The 15,292-nt window shown below is 47.4% G+C and overlaps 1 protein-coding gene across 7 annotated transcripts in view; it reads left to right on the top strand.

The window, feature by feature from the left end:
• Window positions 1–15,292, top strand: part of RhoBTB (Rho-related BTB domain containing) — a 296,605-nt gene that overhangs the window by 112,108 nt on the left and 169,205 nt on the right. The window contains exon 1 of one of the 7 annotated variants that reach the window (XM_065449556.1): window positions 7,063–7,150. The exons of the other annotated variants lie outside the window; for them this stretch is intronic. The gene's annotated coding sequence lies outside the window, so the exon portion shown is untranslated. Of the gene's footprint in view, window positions 1–7,062; window positions 7,151–15,292 lie in introns of those variants that run through there. 7 annotated transcript variants of the gene reach the window in all.

Raw genomic sequence — 15,292 nt, 5'->3', positions numbered from 1 at the left:
CCCAATTGACATCCCGCCTGGGAGAAATGATGCGAGCTGTGAAGTGGTCAGTCCGCGATTGTCAAGGAGTGCACTAAATTGTGAGTAGCCCCACTTTCCTTTTCTTTCTGAGAATATTTCTTGTGTAGCGAGTGTTACTGCTGCCAAAGTGAAGGTGTGTTTTTTTTTTTTTTCATGTCTGGGCGATGGGAATGTTCGCATGCGGTTTCGTCATTTTATGCAGCATGACAAAATCTAGGATTTGTGTGCCTAGCTTAGATGCATGTTTGCGTTCAAATCGAGCTGATGCCAAAAAAAAATAATAATACAGAAAAGCAGGGGGACGACTGACAAGCGCTTATCGCCCCGAAAAAAAAAATGTGCAACGCGATTAGTGGTTCTTTTTATCCGGCATGCGTGTTTATCTTGTGAAGAGGTTTTCTCTTATGCTTTCCAAACTTGGTAAGCTGGCATCTTATACGGTGAGCGCTTCAAGTAGAAACGTTGACCGCACTCACTCGTGGGCTGACCCGCGGACGGTTCATCATTTCGCGAGTGAAAGGAGGACGTGTCTATACGACTGCCCGTCGCCTGTGAAAGAAACCTCACAGTCAGCCACGTGCCGAATAATTTCTTCAAAGTTGTCGTCTCATGTCAGTCGGTGTAATAAAAAAAAAAACACTGCGAGGGGACATTCACAGAGTAAAAGTTTTTACATTCTTAAGGGTGCTTTGGGTTTATTGCGTGGTTAACATCATAATTGCGGCATACTAATACCCAAAAATTCGGTGTCGCGATTAGCACCCTCAAGGAAAAGTGTTTGGTCGAACAAAGAGAAAATCGCGTCGTTATTTCCTCTGTTCTTAATGAAAAAAAAATGGGCTGCGGCTTAGCTCAGCTAACCCTGGATAGGCAAAACGAAAGCTCGGTTTAGCCTGTTTAAGTCTTGGTTTCACTTTGTTAACCTTTGATTTAGCTGTAATTATTATACTTAGTTATACAATCATCGTTAGGTCGGGTACGACGGCTGTGCCTAGGTCGGTGGCTAGACATGACTGTGATTAGGCTTCGGTGCGACGCCTGTTGTGCCACAGTGAAAGCGCAAGTGCTAGACATGCAAAGAAGCGCCGCGAACATGCGCAGCGTCGAAGATCAAACGCGCTAGGCACGAACGCGGTCGCTACATTGATCTCGACTGCGCGATGCCTGTTGCATTCTGGACCCTCTCCAGTGAAGCAGCTCGCCGAGCGATATCCGCGGGGTGGTCAGATGCCGCTTGGCGACGGCGACTCAAAGCCTCCCGCTCACGCGCAACGCTCAGAGAAGGCGGCCCGGCCTTGCTCTCGTCCGTGGCCAAGCTCGCACTGACTAGGCGAGCGCGACGCTCCTAGTCAGTCACGTGGTCAGGCGGAGACCCAGCCGCGGAGAGCGCATGCGCCAAGCCGGCGCCGGAGCGCGGCGCGGCGAGCCACGTGATGCGTTGCCACGGCTACGGCGCAGCTGCGGTCAAGTGAAGGTCAAATTCGCGGCGACGGCGAAACTCGAGGTTAGGGAACCTTTCGCTTTAAAAATCTTGACGAGTTCAACTCAGTTTTTTGTAATAGGTGTCTGGCCTCTTTCGCGAAATACGAAAACGCTCGATACGTGCGACTGACATCAACTTCTATTGTATCTACGCACTGATATCTTGATGTTGAACGAAGTATATGTACAGCGGAATCACTTCTTTAGGTCGGCTTAAATAACAGTACTCATTTCAGCATACATATTTACTTATGTCTTTAAAAAAATCTAAACTTGCAATAGTGCGAGGGTACGCTCGAGCTTGGTCCGGCTCTGCTCGGGTTGCCCCCGGAACCCTCTAGACACGCACTTTGCGCTCGGTCGGCCCTATAGGCGCCTGCGGTTTACTTGAAACGCACAATACCCAGTCCCTCTAGGTATGTTCCCATGCGCACGTACAACATAGACATACCCATAGGATGTGCACATCACAAAAACATAATTGTGCTATCTGGCACAGACAATTTCTAAAAATTTGTTGCAGCTAAAAAAAAATCACCCTGTATAATTCCTGACAACCATTCTCTTCAGTAAGATGAAATACTGGGCAAGTTGGTATGCGTTCATGATTCGTAGTGCAGAAGGAGACACACAGAGAAGATGTATACGCTTGTGTCGTCTGCTTTCTTCTGTGATTATCTGATTTTTGCGCTGCCAATCGTCAGCCATTCTCTACTAAATCAACCATGCTTTGCATTACGTAGGTGTCAACTGCAGTTGAGGCTGGCCTATTATCTTTATATCCTTATTACGTGTGCTCGAGGGATAAGTAATTCATACCGCAGATATAATTGCCGAAGAAACGCACGGGGGTGGATTGGAATCCACGAACTTCACTTGGGAGTCATGCACTCTATCCACTACACCACACAGCGGGCACGTTGCTGCTCTTCTGACATTGGTGCCTGTACATATACTTTTACCCGAAACTTGCGTATTTTCTTCGAACTTCTGTACTGTCCTAGCCCAGTAGCACTTTTAAGAGTACTAGATTTGGTCGTAAGTGGCCAGAAACGCAACATGTATACACATATATGCGAATCATAATTCGAGTTTACGAAGCAGTAGTAGTAGTAGTAAAGCAGCCTGGTAACTTTAGTGTGGATATTGAAAACAAAACACTGCAATGTAGTAACGGCACTAACGTGCAAAATGTCGTGTAAATTTGTAATATGATTGTTCTTTATCATACGAACTAGTTATTCCTCGAAAAAAAGTTTTTCTGTCATTATTCTCCTTTATTTCAGAAGAAATCTTGCATCAGATCTCATCTTGCACTGCAGAAAATGTGTTGGCGTTACGCTTGAAACCTGCCTTCAACCCTTTCCCTACCGTGTTTCTTTGCCAAAAATAATAAAAAGTATGGATTTTAATTTGCCTAAATAATTGTACGCATTTTGAAACAACCAAAGAACATCCTTAATTAAAAGCACTTTATTTGTAAGATAAATGCAAAATATTTTTTCTACACTGTGAAGAGAGGATTTGCTTCACTGCACCTCACAACGGAGTCTCCGACTTTCTGTAGTCGTTATTGCACAATATCTCTCTTTGGAAATTCAGAAACAATACTGTGACAAGCGGGTCTCATGCTTGTGGCAAGGGATGTCAGATCCCTAAATTGTAGACTGTGGTATTGTAGACTGTAGACTGTAGGTGTGGTACATTTCAAAGCACAGAATAGTGCACAGTGCTACTCCACATTCCTCGCACGTGAAGCGGTTGGTTTCACGGAGAATCAAATCTGTTTGTTCATTCGTTAGAAACAATTCAAAATACGGCCCACAGTTCCCGCTCTCTGTCACAGGTACTTTTGTGCCAGGCGCGGCCGTGAAACCAAACCTTGTCCACTGCCGACACGTTGAGACGTTGTCGTTGTCAGAATCCGACGACTCGGAGAAGATATGATTCTCACTATCGTCGCTGCCACTCTCGGAGGAAAACCGAATTTCTTCTTCATTGTCCGAGTCCGACAAATGTTCCGCAAACAAACGTCTTTCTTTTTCCGGAGTTGCCGGCACGCGCACGCACAGAAGAGGACGCCATTTTTAAATCCCAGTTGCCAGCTCGAAACGTTACTCGGCCAGAATGCAAGCTTTGAATGCGTTTTCTTTTTCTTATTTTTTTTACTGCGCCATCTGCTGAAGCCAAAAAGAACTAAACAAAATTGATCAAGGTAGCTTGACTCCGGCAGTGCACAAGCGCTTGTTCCGGCGAGGACGAGCCCAGCTCGTCTACGGTAGGGAGAGGGTCAACGCCCTTCTGTAAGCTGCAAAGAGAGATTCCAACATAAGCAAACACGCTAATCGTTGTAAGAACACCCATACTATAGGGCGCACATGAACACCTTGTACATAGGGCGCTTGACGAGTGCAAATGTGAGTTGATTCTAAAACACCCGTTCAGCACCTTTATGAGTGGTAATGTTTTTCTTTTGTCCTCCACCATCACATGCCCTTATTACGGGGTGTTGACTTACATGGGTACTAAATAAGTGCAGTGGAGGTTGTAAACGCTAGCGACGTTTTAGCTCCCTTAAATACGCAGAGGTTTTTACTGTTTTTAGAGAGCAGGTGAAAAGTGTTTTGATCGGCATTATTCGAGGCAAAAGGTGTCTCGTTTCGTGCAGAAGGTGTGAAGTCATTTTTGTGCTTGTGTTTTAAGTATTTTGGCGGTGCGTGGCCGTGTCATGCGTACACGGCCGCTGACTCGCCCCCCCCCCCCGTCTGTTCGTCCCCCAGGTTGACGCCGGCTTGTTTTCACTATTGCTACATTCGCGTTACCTTATCGACTGTAGATTTTGCGGCACCAAGCGACACTTATGTATGTTGCCGCCCCGAGCAAAATCAAGCAGATCGACCGGAACGTGGTCTGTCCTTGAATATGACCGGTTCATGAGTGTGTGATCATGTTGACGCTCAGCGACACCTGAATGACTTCTACGTATATTTCTATTCGATTTCTATTCCATTTTGTGAGCTGGCAGCAACATTCAGTCTGCATAACGTTGCTGCACGCTCGCAATAGGGAAATTGCCGCCGGGCTTCGTTATGAAATATAGAATGCATCATCTCTGATCATGTAGGGGGTCACCGCAATGTACAGTCCTGCTGAAAAGGAAGGCTGCTGTATTGTTCACCAGTTGATGCCATTTACGCTCGTGTCATGTGTCGTCCTTTCCGTCCTTGTTTAATTTTCGCGCCGACATTACAACATGAACAGGCGCCAACTCGCTCAATTTACCCTTCTTCTGGTCCCTGGATGCTGGGAACTACATGGAAACAATCTTGCACAACATGCGATAGCAGAAATTGCATTAAACGGCTGCGTACGTTTGCCGTTCACTTCTCGGGACCACTCTACAACTCCTTCCTCTTCGAGGCTGCGCGGAACTCCACTAGAGCAGACATTTGGGCTGTAGTTTATTATTGATGACCTACAAATGACAGCACAGGGGACGTGACGAAAAGAGACACGTGCAAAGCGGTTTCTGTGTTTTGTTCGTCACGTTCCTTGTTTTAGGCGGCATATAAATTTGGCGAATACGCGGATCTGGGCACAACAGGAAAGCCGCTATAGGCCGTCCTCCGAGACTTTATTTGTGTGGGATACTTCAGAAGCCGTGCAGCATCAGCGTATTCATGCGAGCCATCTGCACAGTTAAAGTTGTCTCGTTTACGCGACGATTATGCTCCCTGTCGGTCGCGCGGGCCCTACAATCTGCGCCTTTTGTGAAAAGAGAAAGCGAGACAAAAGGAAAGTGTCAGCCAGTGAATATCTTTCGTTTACTACCCTGTACTGGGAAAGGAGGAAACGGGTACGAAAAGCAAGGGAAGAGAGAGACAAAGACAGGAATATGCATGTGACTGAATGTGTGGTCTGTCAAGACGCCTCGCACATTCGGTGACACTAAGTCTGTATGTCGCACCGAGAGACAGAGAAAGCAAGGAGAAGAAAGGCAGAGAGGTCAACCAGGGGGGAGGGGGGTACTCTGTAAGAGTCCGTCTAGTGGACTGTTCATTTCGGCCGCTGCTGATTGGCTAGGGCCGCTCGTCTCCCCCTCGCTCGTACAGCTGCATCCAATCAGCACCGGAGGAAATGGACAGTCCACCAGGTGGGCTCTTACAGAATACACCCCGAGATGAGCGTCCTGTTTGCTGCCCTACAGTGGGGTAAAGGAAAGGGGGAATAAAAAAAAGGAGAGAGGGAGCACTGCTACAGCCCCTTAAACTTTGTAAAGTAGCGACACTCTCCTACTCCGCCTTCACTCCTCCTCGGTTCTCCTTTCTTTCACGCTCCCTTCTCTACCGTGGCGCCGTCTACACCGCTCAAGCGTAGCAACGGCGCCAACATGCGTTCCTCGCCACTCCGTAGACACTTCTCGAGCAAAAGTGACGCTGATGCACGGCGCGAGGGCCCACGTGATGCTATTAGGCCAATAGCGACGTGGATTGCGTGGATAGCGCGAGGAGGAAGAGGCATTTTTCAAAGCGTGGCACTATACGAAGTTTAAGGGGCTTTAAGCACTGCATGTACGTGGGAGGATGCACACGGACACATATAAGTGGTGTCTCATTTGCAAGTACTGCACTAGTGCAGGAATCCCTTTTAGTGCCACTGATGGATGTGGCCAAGGTCCGAGTATCTTTGACTCGGAGAGTGGTCTCGAGTCCAGTCGATTTAAAGTTGTCCGGAGAGAGAGGCGCTGGACGTAGTAGCGAGGACAGATACGCAAAAGGTGCTGGACGGTTCCCTCGCACCTACAAGAGTCGCACGTCCAACTACCGGCCATTCCCATCCGGTAGGAGTAAGCGTTTGTAAACACCACTCCCAGCCGCATGCGGCACAGCAACGTTGCTGCGCCGCGGCACTGAATTTCGTGAATTTTCCTATAGAAAGCGGCGCACCTACTTGTTTGTTCCCGAAATGAACGGCCGACATTGACCACTCACATTATTGATGACAAACCATTTGCTGATGTTGTCCTACTAGGTCTACAGCCGGACTTATGTGCCAAATATGCAAGCCATCCTTGCGCACCATGAATTTTTGACAATCACTCGCTTAGATTCACGCGGCCTTCAACGGGGTCGTCCATACACGAATTTGCATATATTCATGCCTCGCCTGTCCTCACCCCTTACATCGCTCTCCCCCCCCCCCCCCTCCACTCTCTGCATATTAGAGGAGATTTGCCTCAGGCCGACCTCTCTGCTTTTCCTCAAATAAATCTACATATAATTTGTCTGTCTTTTATATCCTTTCCGGAGAGGATACTGTATAGGTAGACGCTTTTCTGAACCTGATACAGGCCTGCGTCCTTTCACTGAATCTGCGTGCTGCATGGCGTGCGCAGGGAACGACGCCCTTGTAGCCCTCCGTGCGTGATGCCCTCCCGGGCGAACCATCGAGCTCGCTTTCTGACGTCAGCCCCGGAGAAAAACAAGCACGCGCATATTTATGAACAGCTTGAATATGATGGAAATAAGCCGCGCGTTTCTTCGGTTCCGCGCCCACGGAGAGCGCGACGCGCTTCGCCGTTGTTTCTCCGCCAGCGCCGGCGTGCGTGCGACGACTACGCCGCGGCTGCGATCGCGAGTCGAACCAGGTTGGATTTTCTTCTGCGCGCCGTTTATGAGTTTGCGTTCTGGGCCTCGGACGCGAGCTGATGGACGCCTTGCAAAATCTGGTCGCGTGTTGCTGCTGTAGCGAAAGTGGAGAGTAAGTGTATCGCTTCTGCTGTGTCACTTTTGCGTTCGTTTCGGTGTTTCCCAACTTCTGCCAAAGCACAGTTCTTTGAATCCAGCCACTGACGTGCACTGTTAATTACACCAGTACAAGTGTCGAATTATGGCCGCTCTGCTAGTGAAAGTGCACGTTTCGCTTTCTCCTCCTGCTTGCTCCGTTTAAATGTTGAGGTCACATTGGCGGGGGTTCTGTGGCGCATTACGACCGCAGGTTCGATTTCTAGCCGCATTCCGGTGGACACGAGTTGTTTCAGGTGCCACCTTTAAAAATCCTGGGTGGTTGGAATTCGGAAACCCTTCAGCATGTAAGGCGCAGGTTGTACAGCTTTGGGAAAGACAACGCTATCAGTTGCAGCGTGTCGTTTGTGAGATATTTGCGTGCACCATAATGTACCTTGCAATGCAAGCACCAAGCGTGAGGCATGCATACCGTTTCTTCATGTGATGCGGTTTAGGCGTTCTTGATCGTCCAGCACTCTGCGCCGTCAGCTTATTGTGCTGCCCTTGACATTGTACAATCACTTATTCGTGTCACTTCAAGAAATTTCCGTTACTACGAAGCGCACTCGGCCCCTCGACCTTGTTATTTGTATAGGGATCACGAATAACGCAGGAAACCAAATTTCTGGCACTTGATGTCGCCGTTGTTACCGTATTTAACATTGCTTCGAAATGACGAATTGAAAGCATAAGCAAAATATGGCTTTTTATGTGTACACATGGTCGCCCTTTTATTTTTACCTCGTTCTGCGATATATGCTAAGTTTTCTGCCTCCTAATCTATGCTATTTGCTGTTTTGTTGGAAAACTGGGAACACTCTGTCGGGGTGCGCATCGACTGAGATAGTAGCGTCAACATCGATTACTATGCAGCACCCGCAATCGTAAATGGCCTAAGCTGTGGGCAGGCGGCACAGAGCTTCGTGACAGCACTTTCATGCATTGCAGTCGTGATTCGCGTTTTCCCGCGTGGCGAATAGTGCTCGATACATGCAATTGCATGACTTGTGTCGCATGGTAATGGCATCGAGCGCAATATCGAATTCACGCTATTTGCTTTCAGAAGCAACGTTCTGGAAGGTAAAGGTGGTATGGTGCTGCCGCCAAGTGGTGTCCATTGCCAACAGATGCCGCAAATGGCAGGAGGTTAAAGAAGCCGTAAAATTTGTTGCTAATTGGTTCTGGCGCAGGCACGTTTTGGTAACTTGATTGTTCTGACTATTGCTTGCGCCTTGGGCTTTCCCGTGTCTTCTCAGATTCATAGTCCGGAGAGAAATCTGCTGGAGGCTCGGCGGTACCATTCGGAGGGGCCATTGTACATTGGAGCACAATAATATGAGTCGCTTTCCTCTGCGCGTCTTTCGCGGCCGCAGAACAAGACCGAGCAAACAAGAGTAAAGGTCAGCTTTCCCAATCGTCCACACGGCGTCGAGTGGCCACACGTGATGTTTCCGCACTCGTGTGCACGCGAGCGAAACGTTAGGCAAGGTCCTTCGCCTGTAAACAGTGACGCCACACCGATAAGAGGTTTCGCCCTGATAAAGCGACAACCAGCAGACACAAGTGGGGCTGATACTTGCATACGAGGGGGGGTGCGGTCTTCGGTGATTCACGGCTACAATGTCCCCGAGTTCTGCACGCGGCGCCTGCTGAAGGCGACCGCAAGATAGAACATACGCGTGAGCACTCAGGGTCGTCGAACCCACTCGCGGGGCTGCTGTAATGCAACGATTCTTTTCGCTTAATTCTATTCCTTCCATCCGTCGCTCACGACCAGCCGATCTCGCTGACAATTGGGCGCGCGGTGCGTCGATAACACCGAACCTCGGATACGAATATATTGGTTAAATTATCCTGGCCCAGGTCTTCTCTGGCAGTTTGATGCTATGAGAAACAGCGTGCGAGAGAGATGGAAAGGCAGGCAGGTTAACCAGAGATACTTCCAGTCCTGCCGCTATGTGTATGTGCGCGTTGCCGCTGCAGCGCTTGATCCAGCATGGAAATGATGACTATATTCCTTCAACTTAATCCATGATTAATTGCGTGCGTAGAGAAGTATGTCTCCATAATTTCTTCGTCATTCCGCAGTTTCAGATAAGCGCAGCGAGGGAACCACTCTGTCTATCGAGTCGAAAATTTGTTCGAATATTGCCTGTGTACCCCCAACTGCAAAATGTTTCGGACCACTGAATCCCTAAAGAAACGAAATTTCGTTCACTGGATCCGTATGGTGACCAAATCTCTGACCTGTATTTCCGGCTGACTACAGAAGCAACAAAATAAATTTAACTTTCTCGCGCCTTCCGTGCTCAGGAAAATTGTTGCTGGCAATGAGAGGCTTGCAGAAAAAGCTAACGCTTGCCGTAAGAGTGCTAGGTTTCCGGATTGAAATTGTGTATGATTACAGTGTGCAGTTGATGAACAGGCTGATGAAATTTCAAAGGGTTTTACGATAAATTTACCAAGTGTCACAGGAGTTGTGGAAACTCCCTTCTGAGAAGCGAGTTCAAGAGAACCTTTAGAGAAATTAAGAGATTAAACATGGCGCGTGCATTATAGTCCGACCATTTCTACATTGAAGTGCGCCTTCAAAGTTCGCGTCGAAGTTCGGGAACGGTAATTTCGAAGTGTTGATTGCAAAAGTGTGTGCTTTAAAGGTAGCCGGCGCCGGGAAAATGTCTACAGGTGCCAGGGGAGAATTACGTGACCTGCCAGCGGCGTTGAAGGAGCCACGGCTACGACGTCGGCGCAGAGAGTGACGTCACCGTTGGGAAAAACTGCTCGAGCCATAACAGCGATAGTCGATTTGAACGAAAAAAGGAAAAAAAAAATGTACGCCGATTTTCTTTTTTTTTGGGGGGGGGGGTGGGGGGGGGATCTTGTGTTAACCGAAAAGGGTTAGTGAAAGCAAATTCATCGGAGAGCTAAGACGGCGATCGCGGCTATAGGTGCTAGCTGCGAGCCAAGTCCGTTGCGATGCAGGGAGCGCCGGCAGTATAGTGGGGCGTCACGGAAGCCTGGGTGAGGAACAAGGTCACCTGTCCCTCAAGAAATATGTACTGCGATGAAAACTAGAAGCGCCGTAGGGGGTATGCAGGTGGATCAGGGGAGCCCTGGCCCTGGTCTAGTTTGCAGTCTTCGCGCTCCGCGCGGTGGTCGGTGAACTGGGCAGGTCCGCCGATGGCAACGCGGGATCGTATCTGCCTTGTGTAATTCCTTTCTCTGTTCGTTGAAGCTCCTTTTTTTGCCTAGCATAGTGTTGCAAATAGTCTCACATTTGTACTGGAATATCAAATGCATTCTTCTTATTCTTGACTATAGTCACATCGCCATATGGTGTTGTACCCTCGCAGTAGACTGCTTTTTGAAAACTTTAGACCGAGTTTTATTGCATGTAACTGCACTGTTGAAGAGCAGGATGGCCAACCATACAGCGCTTGTCAGGGTCAACAAAATTCGAAGGAAAAAAAAGCGTTAAATTGGGCGCGAAAAGTTAGGAACCAGAAAAAAAATTCTGTGAAAGTTTTTAAAAATTTTAAATTAAAATATTTACAAAGAAAAAATTTTTTGTGGAAATAAAGAACCTATCAGAATAAGCCCCGAATTTTGGGCAAATAAAAACAGCAAACGTTGATCCCTATAGTCTCAAGAGCTGAAAGCTGTGCGAGTTGGTAATTGTTCGTGGGTCCAACTGCAGGGCGCACAAAGGGGGAAGGACAGCTCGTTTTCGAACAAGCACTGTTTCCCTCGTGCGCGCTGAAGTTTTGCCGCGACAAGCCTGTAGCTTCACTCGTGCGCCCCGCAGCAGAATCTACGCGCGGTGTTCAAAAGTTATGTGGGGAAGGTTTCAGTGGGGGAGAGCAAAGCAGGGCGGATCGCAGTTACACACAAAAAAAACCTGCAAATTCGGTATAGCGATTCTGGCGAAGTTGTTTTACGCAGCAGTTTATTTTATTTTTTTCCTTTCTTTATCGAATTTCGGGAGCCGTTGCCTATGGACAAATACTTTACATTTAGAATTAGATATAGGTTCACGCGTTAAATGACTCCAGGCAGTCGAAATTAATACGTAGCACTTTACTGCAGTGTCCTTCAAAGCCCGGTGTTGCATGCTTTGAGATGTTGACCGCCATAAATCGATAAATCTGAATCGAATAAATCTATAATATTTCCTTGTTGGCCGAAGTTCATTTTGCCTGCCTGCTTTTATTTTTCTCGTTTAGCATTGCTGTTTATGTTTATAAAGTCGAGGTATTAAATTGACAGAATTCCGTCTGGTTGTGGAAGATCACAGTAGATAATGCACACACCGCTGACCAAGGTAAAATGTATGCAGTTTGTTTCATTTAATGGTTACGATTGTGGTTTCATAGATGTTTAATCCGGCAATCCGCAAAGGTCGGTATTTGAGACATTGCTTTTCCTAACCTATATTAGGTCATATTTCGCCCCACACCCAGTTGAAAATGACAACAGAGGTTGTGTTCAGTACTACAGAAATTTCTGTTGTACAACAGGATTTTTCTGTAGTAACTACAGATTCCTGATGGAGCGACAGACTTTTCTGATGTACAACAGACATTTGTTGTTGCTACTACAGAAGTACAGTCTGTTGTATGTCTGTTGTTACAACAGAAAGCTGAAGCTCTACAACAGATTTTTGTAGTACTACAGAAAAATTTGTCATCACTACAGGCACCCTGTTCTCCCAACAGAAATGTTCCTGAAGTAACCCGAAAAACTTCTGTAGTGCTACAGAAAGCTGTTGAAATACTGCAGAAACCTATTGTGGCAACAGGCCCCCAATTGTCACAACAGAAGTGTTCCTGAAGTAATGCGACCAACTTCTGTTGTACTACAGAAAAATGTTGTACGACAGAAACCTATCTTTGCAACAGGCCCCCAGTTGTCATAACAGAAGTGTTCCTGAAGTAATGGACAAACTTCTGTTGTACTACAGAGAACTGTTCCACAACGGAAACCTATCGCCGCAGCATGTACCCAATGATGACAACAGAAGTGCACTGAAATTGTGTGATGCGACAAGCTTCTGTAGCATGCATTGATATGCTCATGACTGCGGGGTTTATTGGGAAACTTGTAACCCTGAAGATGAAAAAAAATGGCAACTGGATCTTAACACTATTACTAATAGCTGTGAAATGCGGCACATGGAATTAAGCGCAGCTAAGTGTAAAGAAAAAATGTATCTCGCCGTGGCGACATCGACCCAACCTACGCAATCAAAAACATCGAGCTTGAATCTGTGTCCTTTTGCCATTATTCTGGCTTAAAAGTAACAAAAATTATCTTGGGCACCTCACATCACACGAATAGGGAGCAACGCAAACCGCACGTTATAAGGCGCAAACAGAAATGCTTCTGTTTCTCACAAATTATACTGTGGCAATTTACCTTTGTAGCAATTAGCTACGTTTGGGTGGATGTATCATTTTACCTTTAATAATGACTTCTCTGCACCTTGCGGGTTTTCGCAGAACAATTACGTCAAACTCTTGCCTTTGCTTCGAGTTATTGACAAATTCGACTCCGCCCTACCATCTGCTATAGCCGCCTGGTCAGCTCAGATGGTAGGGCGGCTGCCCCGGAAAGGCGGTGGTCCCGGGTTCGGGTCCCTGACCAGGACGAATTTTTCTTCAACTGCGATGCTTTTCTTTCGAAGCACCCGTATGGGTTTCGTTTGTCGCAATTAGCTACGTTTGGCTGGACGTTTCATTTTCCCTTTATTGATGAAATTATACTTTACAAAACAATGGTACGATGCAATCTAGAATACGTCGCTGCTGCTCGGTATTAAAATGATTTCACCTTAAATAATGAGATAGAACTAGTACAAAATAGCGCTGTCCGGTTCATCATGTACAACTTCAGTAGAATTGCAAGCGTAACATGCAGCTATGAAGGTAAGCCTTTCACTATCTTGTCTGTCCTTACGCAAAATAGTTTTTCGTTTCTGCCTCGTCCACAACGTCTATTATCGCCCTTCTTTGCACAACGAAATGCTCACGATGCCTGCTGTAGGGGTTGAAGGACGGACTTCGGGATGAAAACCAAACTTGGGAGTATTTATTTTACATTATGTACAGGGAGGTGAGACGTCAAGTAACAGTTGTACAGTCATTACGGGCCGGCAGCAACTCGGACGCTGCGGCCCGCGGCAAGAAGTTCGAGAGAGGTGAATCAGGGAATCAGGGAATCGGGGAATGCTCTGGTCTCTCTGGAAGGCTGCTTATAAACCCTTCGAGCACTGGAAGTCGCGTCATGTTCGACCAATGGGAGAGTCCGCTCAGATGACGCCACTTTCAGCCAATGGTAGGCGCCCGTGCGATGGTGTCATACCCGGCGAAGAGAGTCGCCGCTTGGGCCCCTTTGCTTGATCACTTGATCCCCCTGCGGTCTTGCCTCGCAGAGTGGCAATCCACTTCTTCTAAGGTGGAGAAGGAGGGGGGGCGCTCATGCTCCGTTGTACAAGGGCCCACCTGCTCCCGGTGGCTCGGCTCCGCAGTGGTGGCAAATGCCTTCTTCAAAGGCGAAGGGGGACGATTGGGCTCTATTGTCCGAGGACCCCTTCTAATCCCGGCGGCGTACGACCTTGTTGGCACGTGAACTTGTTGGCTCGTGCGCTCCTCTGGAATGTGCTTTCCTGCTTCTGCATTCCTCAATTAGCTGTGCTGCGATTGGATGTGGTCTGGGGAACTGGGTCTGGGAAAAGTAGCCTCAGGAAACGGCGCCATATCTAACACTGCCTACCGTTCGTGTCCATCGTCAAAATAAAGTTGGCTACATTCGGTGCAATACTAATACTTTCCTAAATTCATTTTTACCACGCATTACCAAGGACTAGAATAAACTGACTACGCATATAGCGTAACAATCACAGACTTTTCACTTTACAGCCGCACTGTTTCCATTTTTTTTTTCTCAGAAGTTCTCCTGCTTGGAAGGTTCTTCATTGCGGTTTCACTCGTACGGCGTACGATTAATTTACGTTATTGATGTTATTTCTGGTACACGTAATCCCGTATGTCTTTGTTACTTGATTTTGTACTTATTGTACGTACTTTGCCGCGTTTGTAATGTTTTCGTACATTTATTGTTATGTATTCTCACACGTGCCCCTCTATAATGCTTCGGCGATTGAGGGTACTTGAAATAAATAAATAAATAAATAAATAAATAAATAAATAAATAAATAAATAAATAAATAAATAAAAGATGGACTCCCCCATGGCGGGAGCCTTGTTCACCGTGAGAGCAACCGGCGGAGTACTGATTTTGTAGCACCTCGTAGAGTGTGTGTAGTACTACCCCGTTTGCTGTCATTGTGAACAATTGAACTCCCCCGGGGAACCAAGACATTTGGTCTTGGTCGGTGCTGTGTGCATCATTTACTGTGCTGTTTAGTTTCTTTTAATTGTCGCTGTTCGCCTAAACGCTCGTGTTTTTCCCATCTGTGTGACCTGTGCGCAGTGTGGTGTGTTGTGAAGGAGGCTTCGAAATGGAGAGCCTGGGCCTGCGACATAAATCACTGGGAAAACGGCGTTTCTGATGGCTCATTAATTTACAACCAATAATAATAATAATAATAATAATAATAATAATAATAATAATAATAATAATAATAATAATAATAATAATCGTTTACATTTCATGCTGTTCGAATGCATTTCCTGCACGCCATTTTCTGCATTGCGTTTTCTCACTGTGGTTGCATCCACACGAGCGCCCATTGTGCACTGCCACGAATGGCTCAACTGCCCGTAACTTGACGTGGCCGCGCAAGAAGGAAACGAGTGCGGCGCGCCCATTTGTGCGCACGTGCGCTTCGATCGGAGCCGTCAGAGCGGCGACTTCGATCAGGTGGCGTGCGCGATGCGGGGCGTGCCCGCGCGGCGCCAGCTCGCCGCCGGCTTAGGTGCGCGGTCCGTCGCGCGAGCAGCGCGCACGTACGCGCGTAAATTTAGGCACGGCCGTGCGCAGAA

Source organism: Dermacentor albipictus, chromosome 1 (assembly GCF_038994185.2).
Source record: "Dermacentor albipictus isolate Rhodes 1998 colony chromosome 1, USDA_Dalb.pri_finalv2, whole genome shotgun sequence".
In the NCBI taxonomy this organism is placed as follows: domain Eukaryota; kingdom Metazoa; phylum Arthropoda; class Arachnida; order Ixodida; family Ixodidae; genus Dermacentor; species Dermacentor albipictus.
Note: the sequence above shows the minus strand (reverse complement) of the source record. Positions and strands in the feature narration are given on the sequence as shown.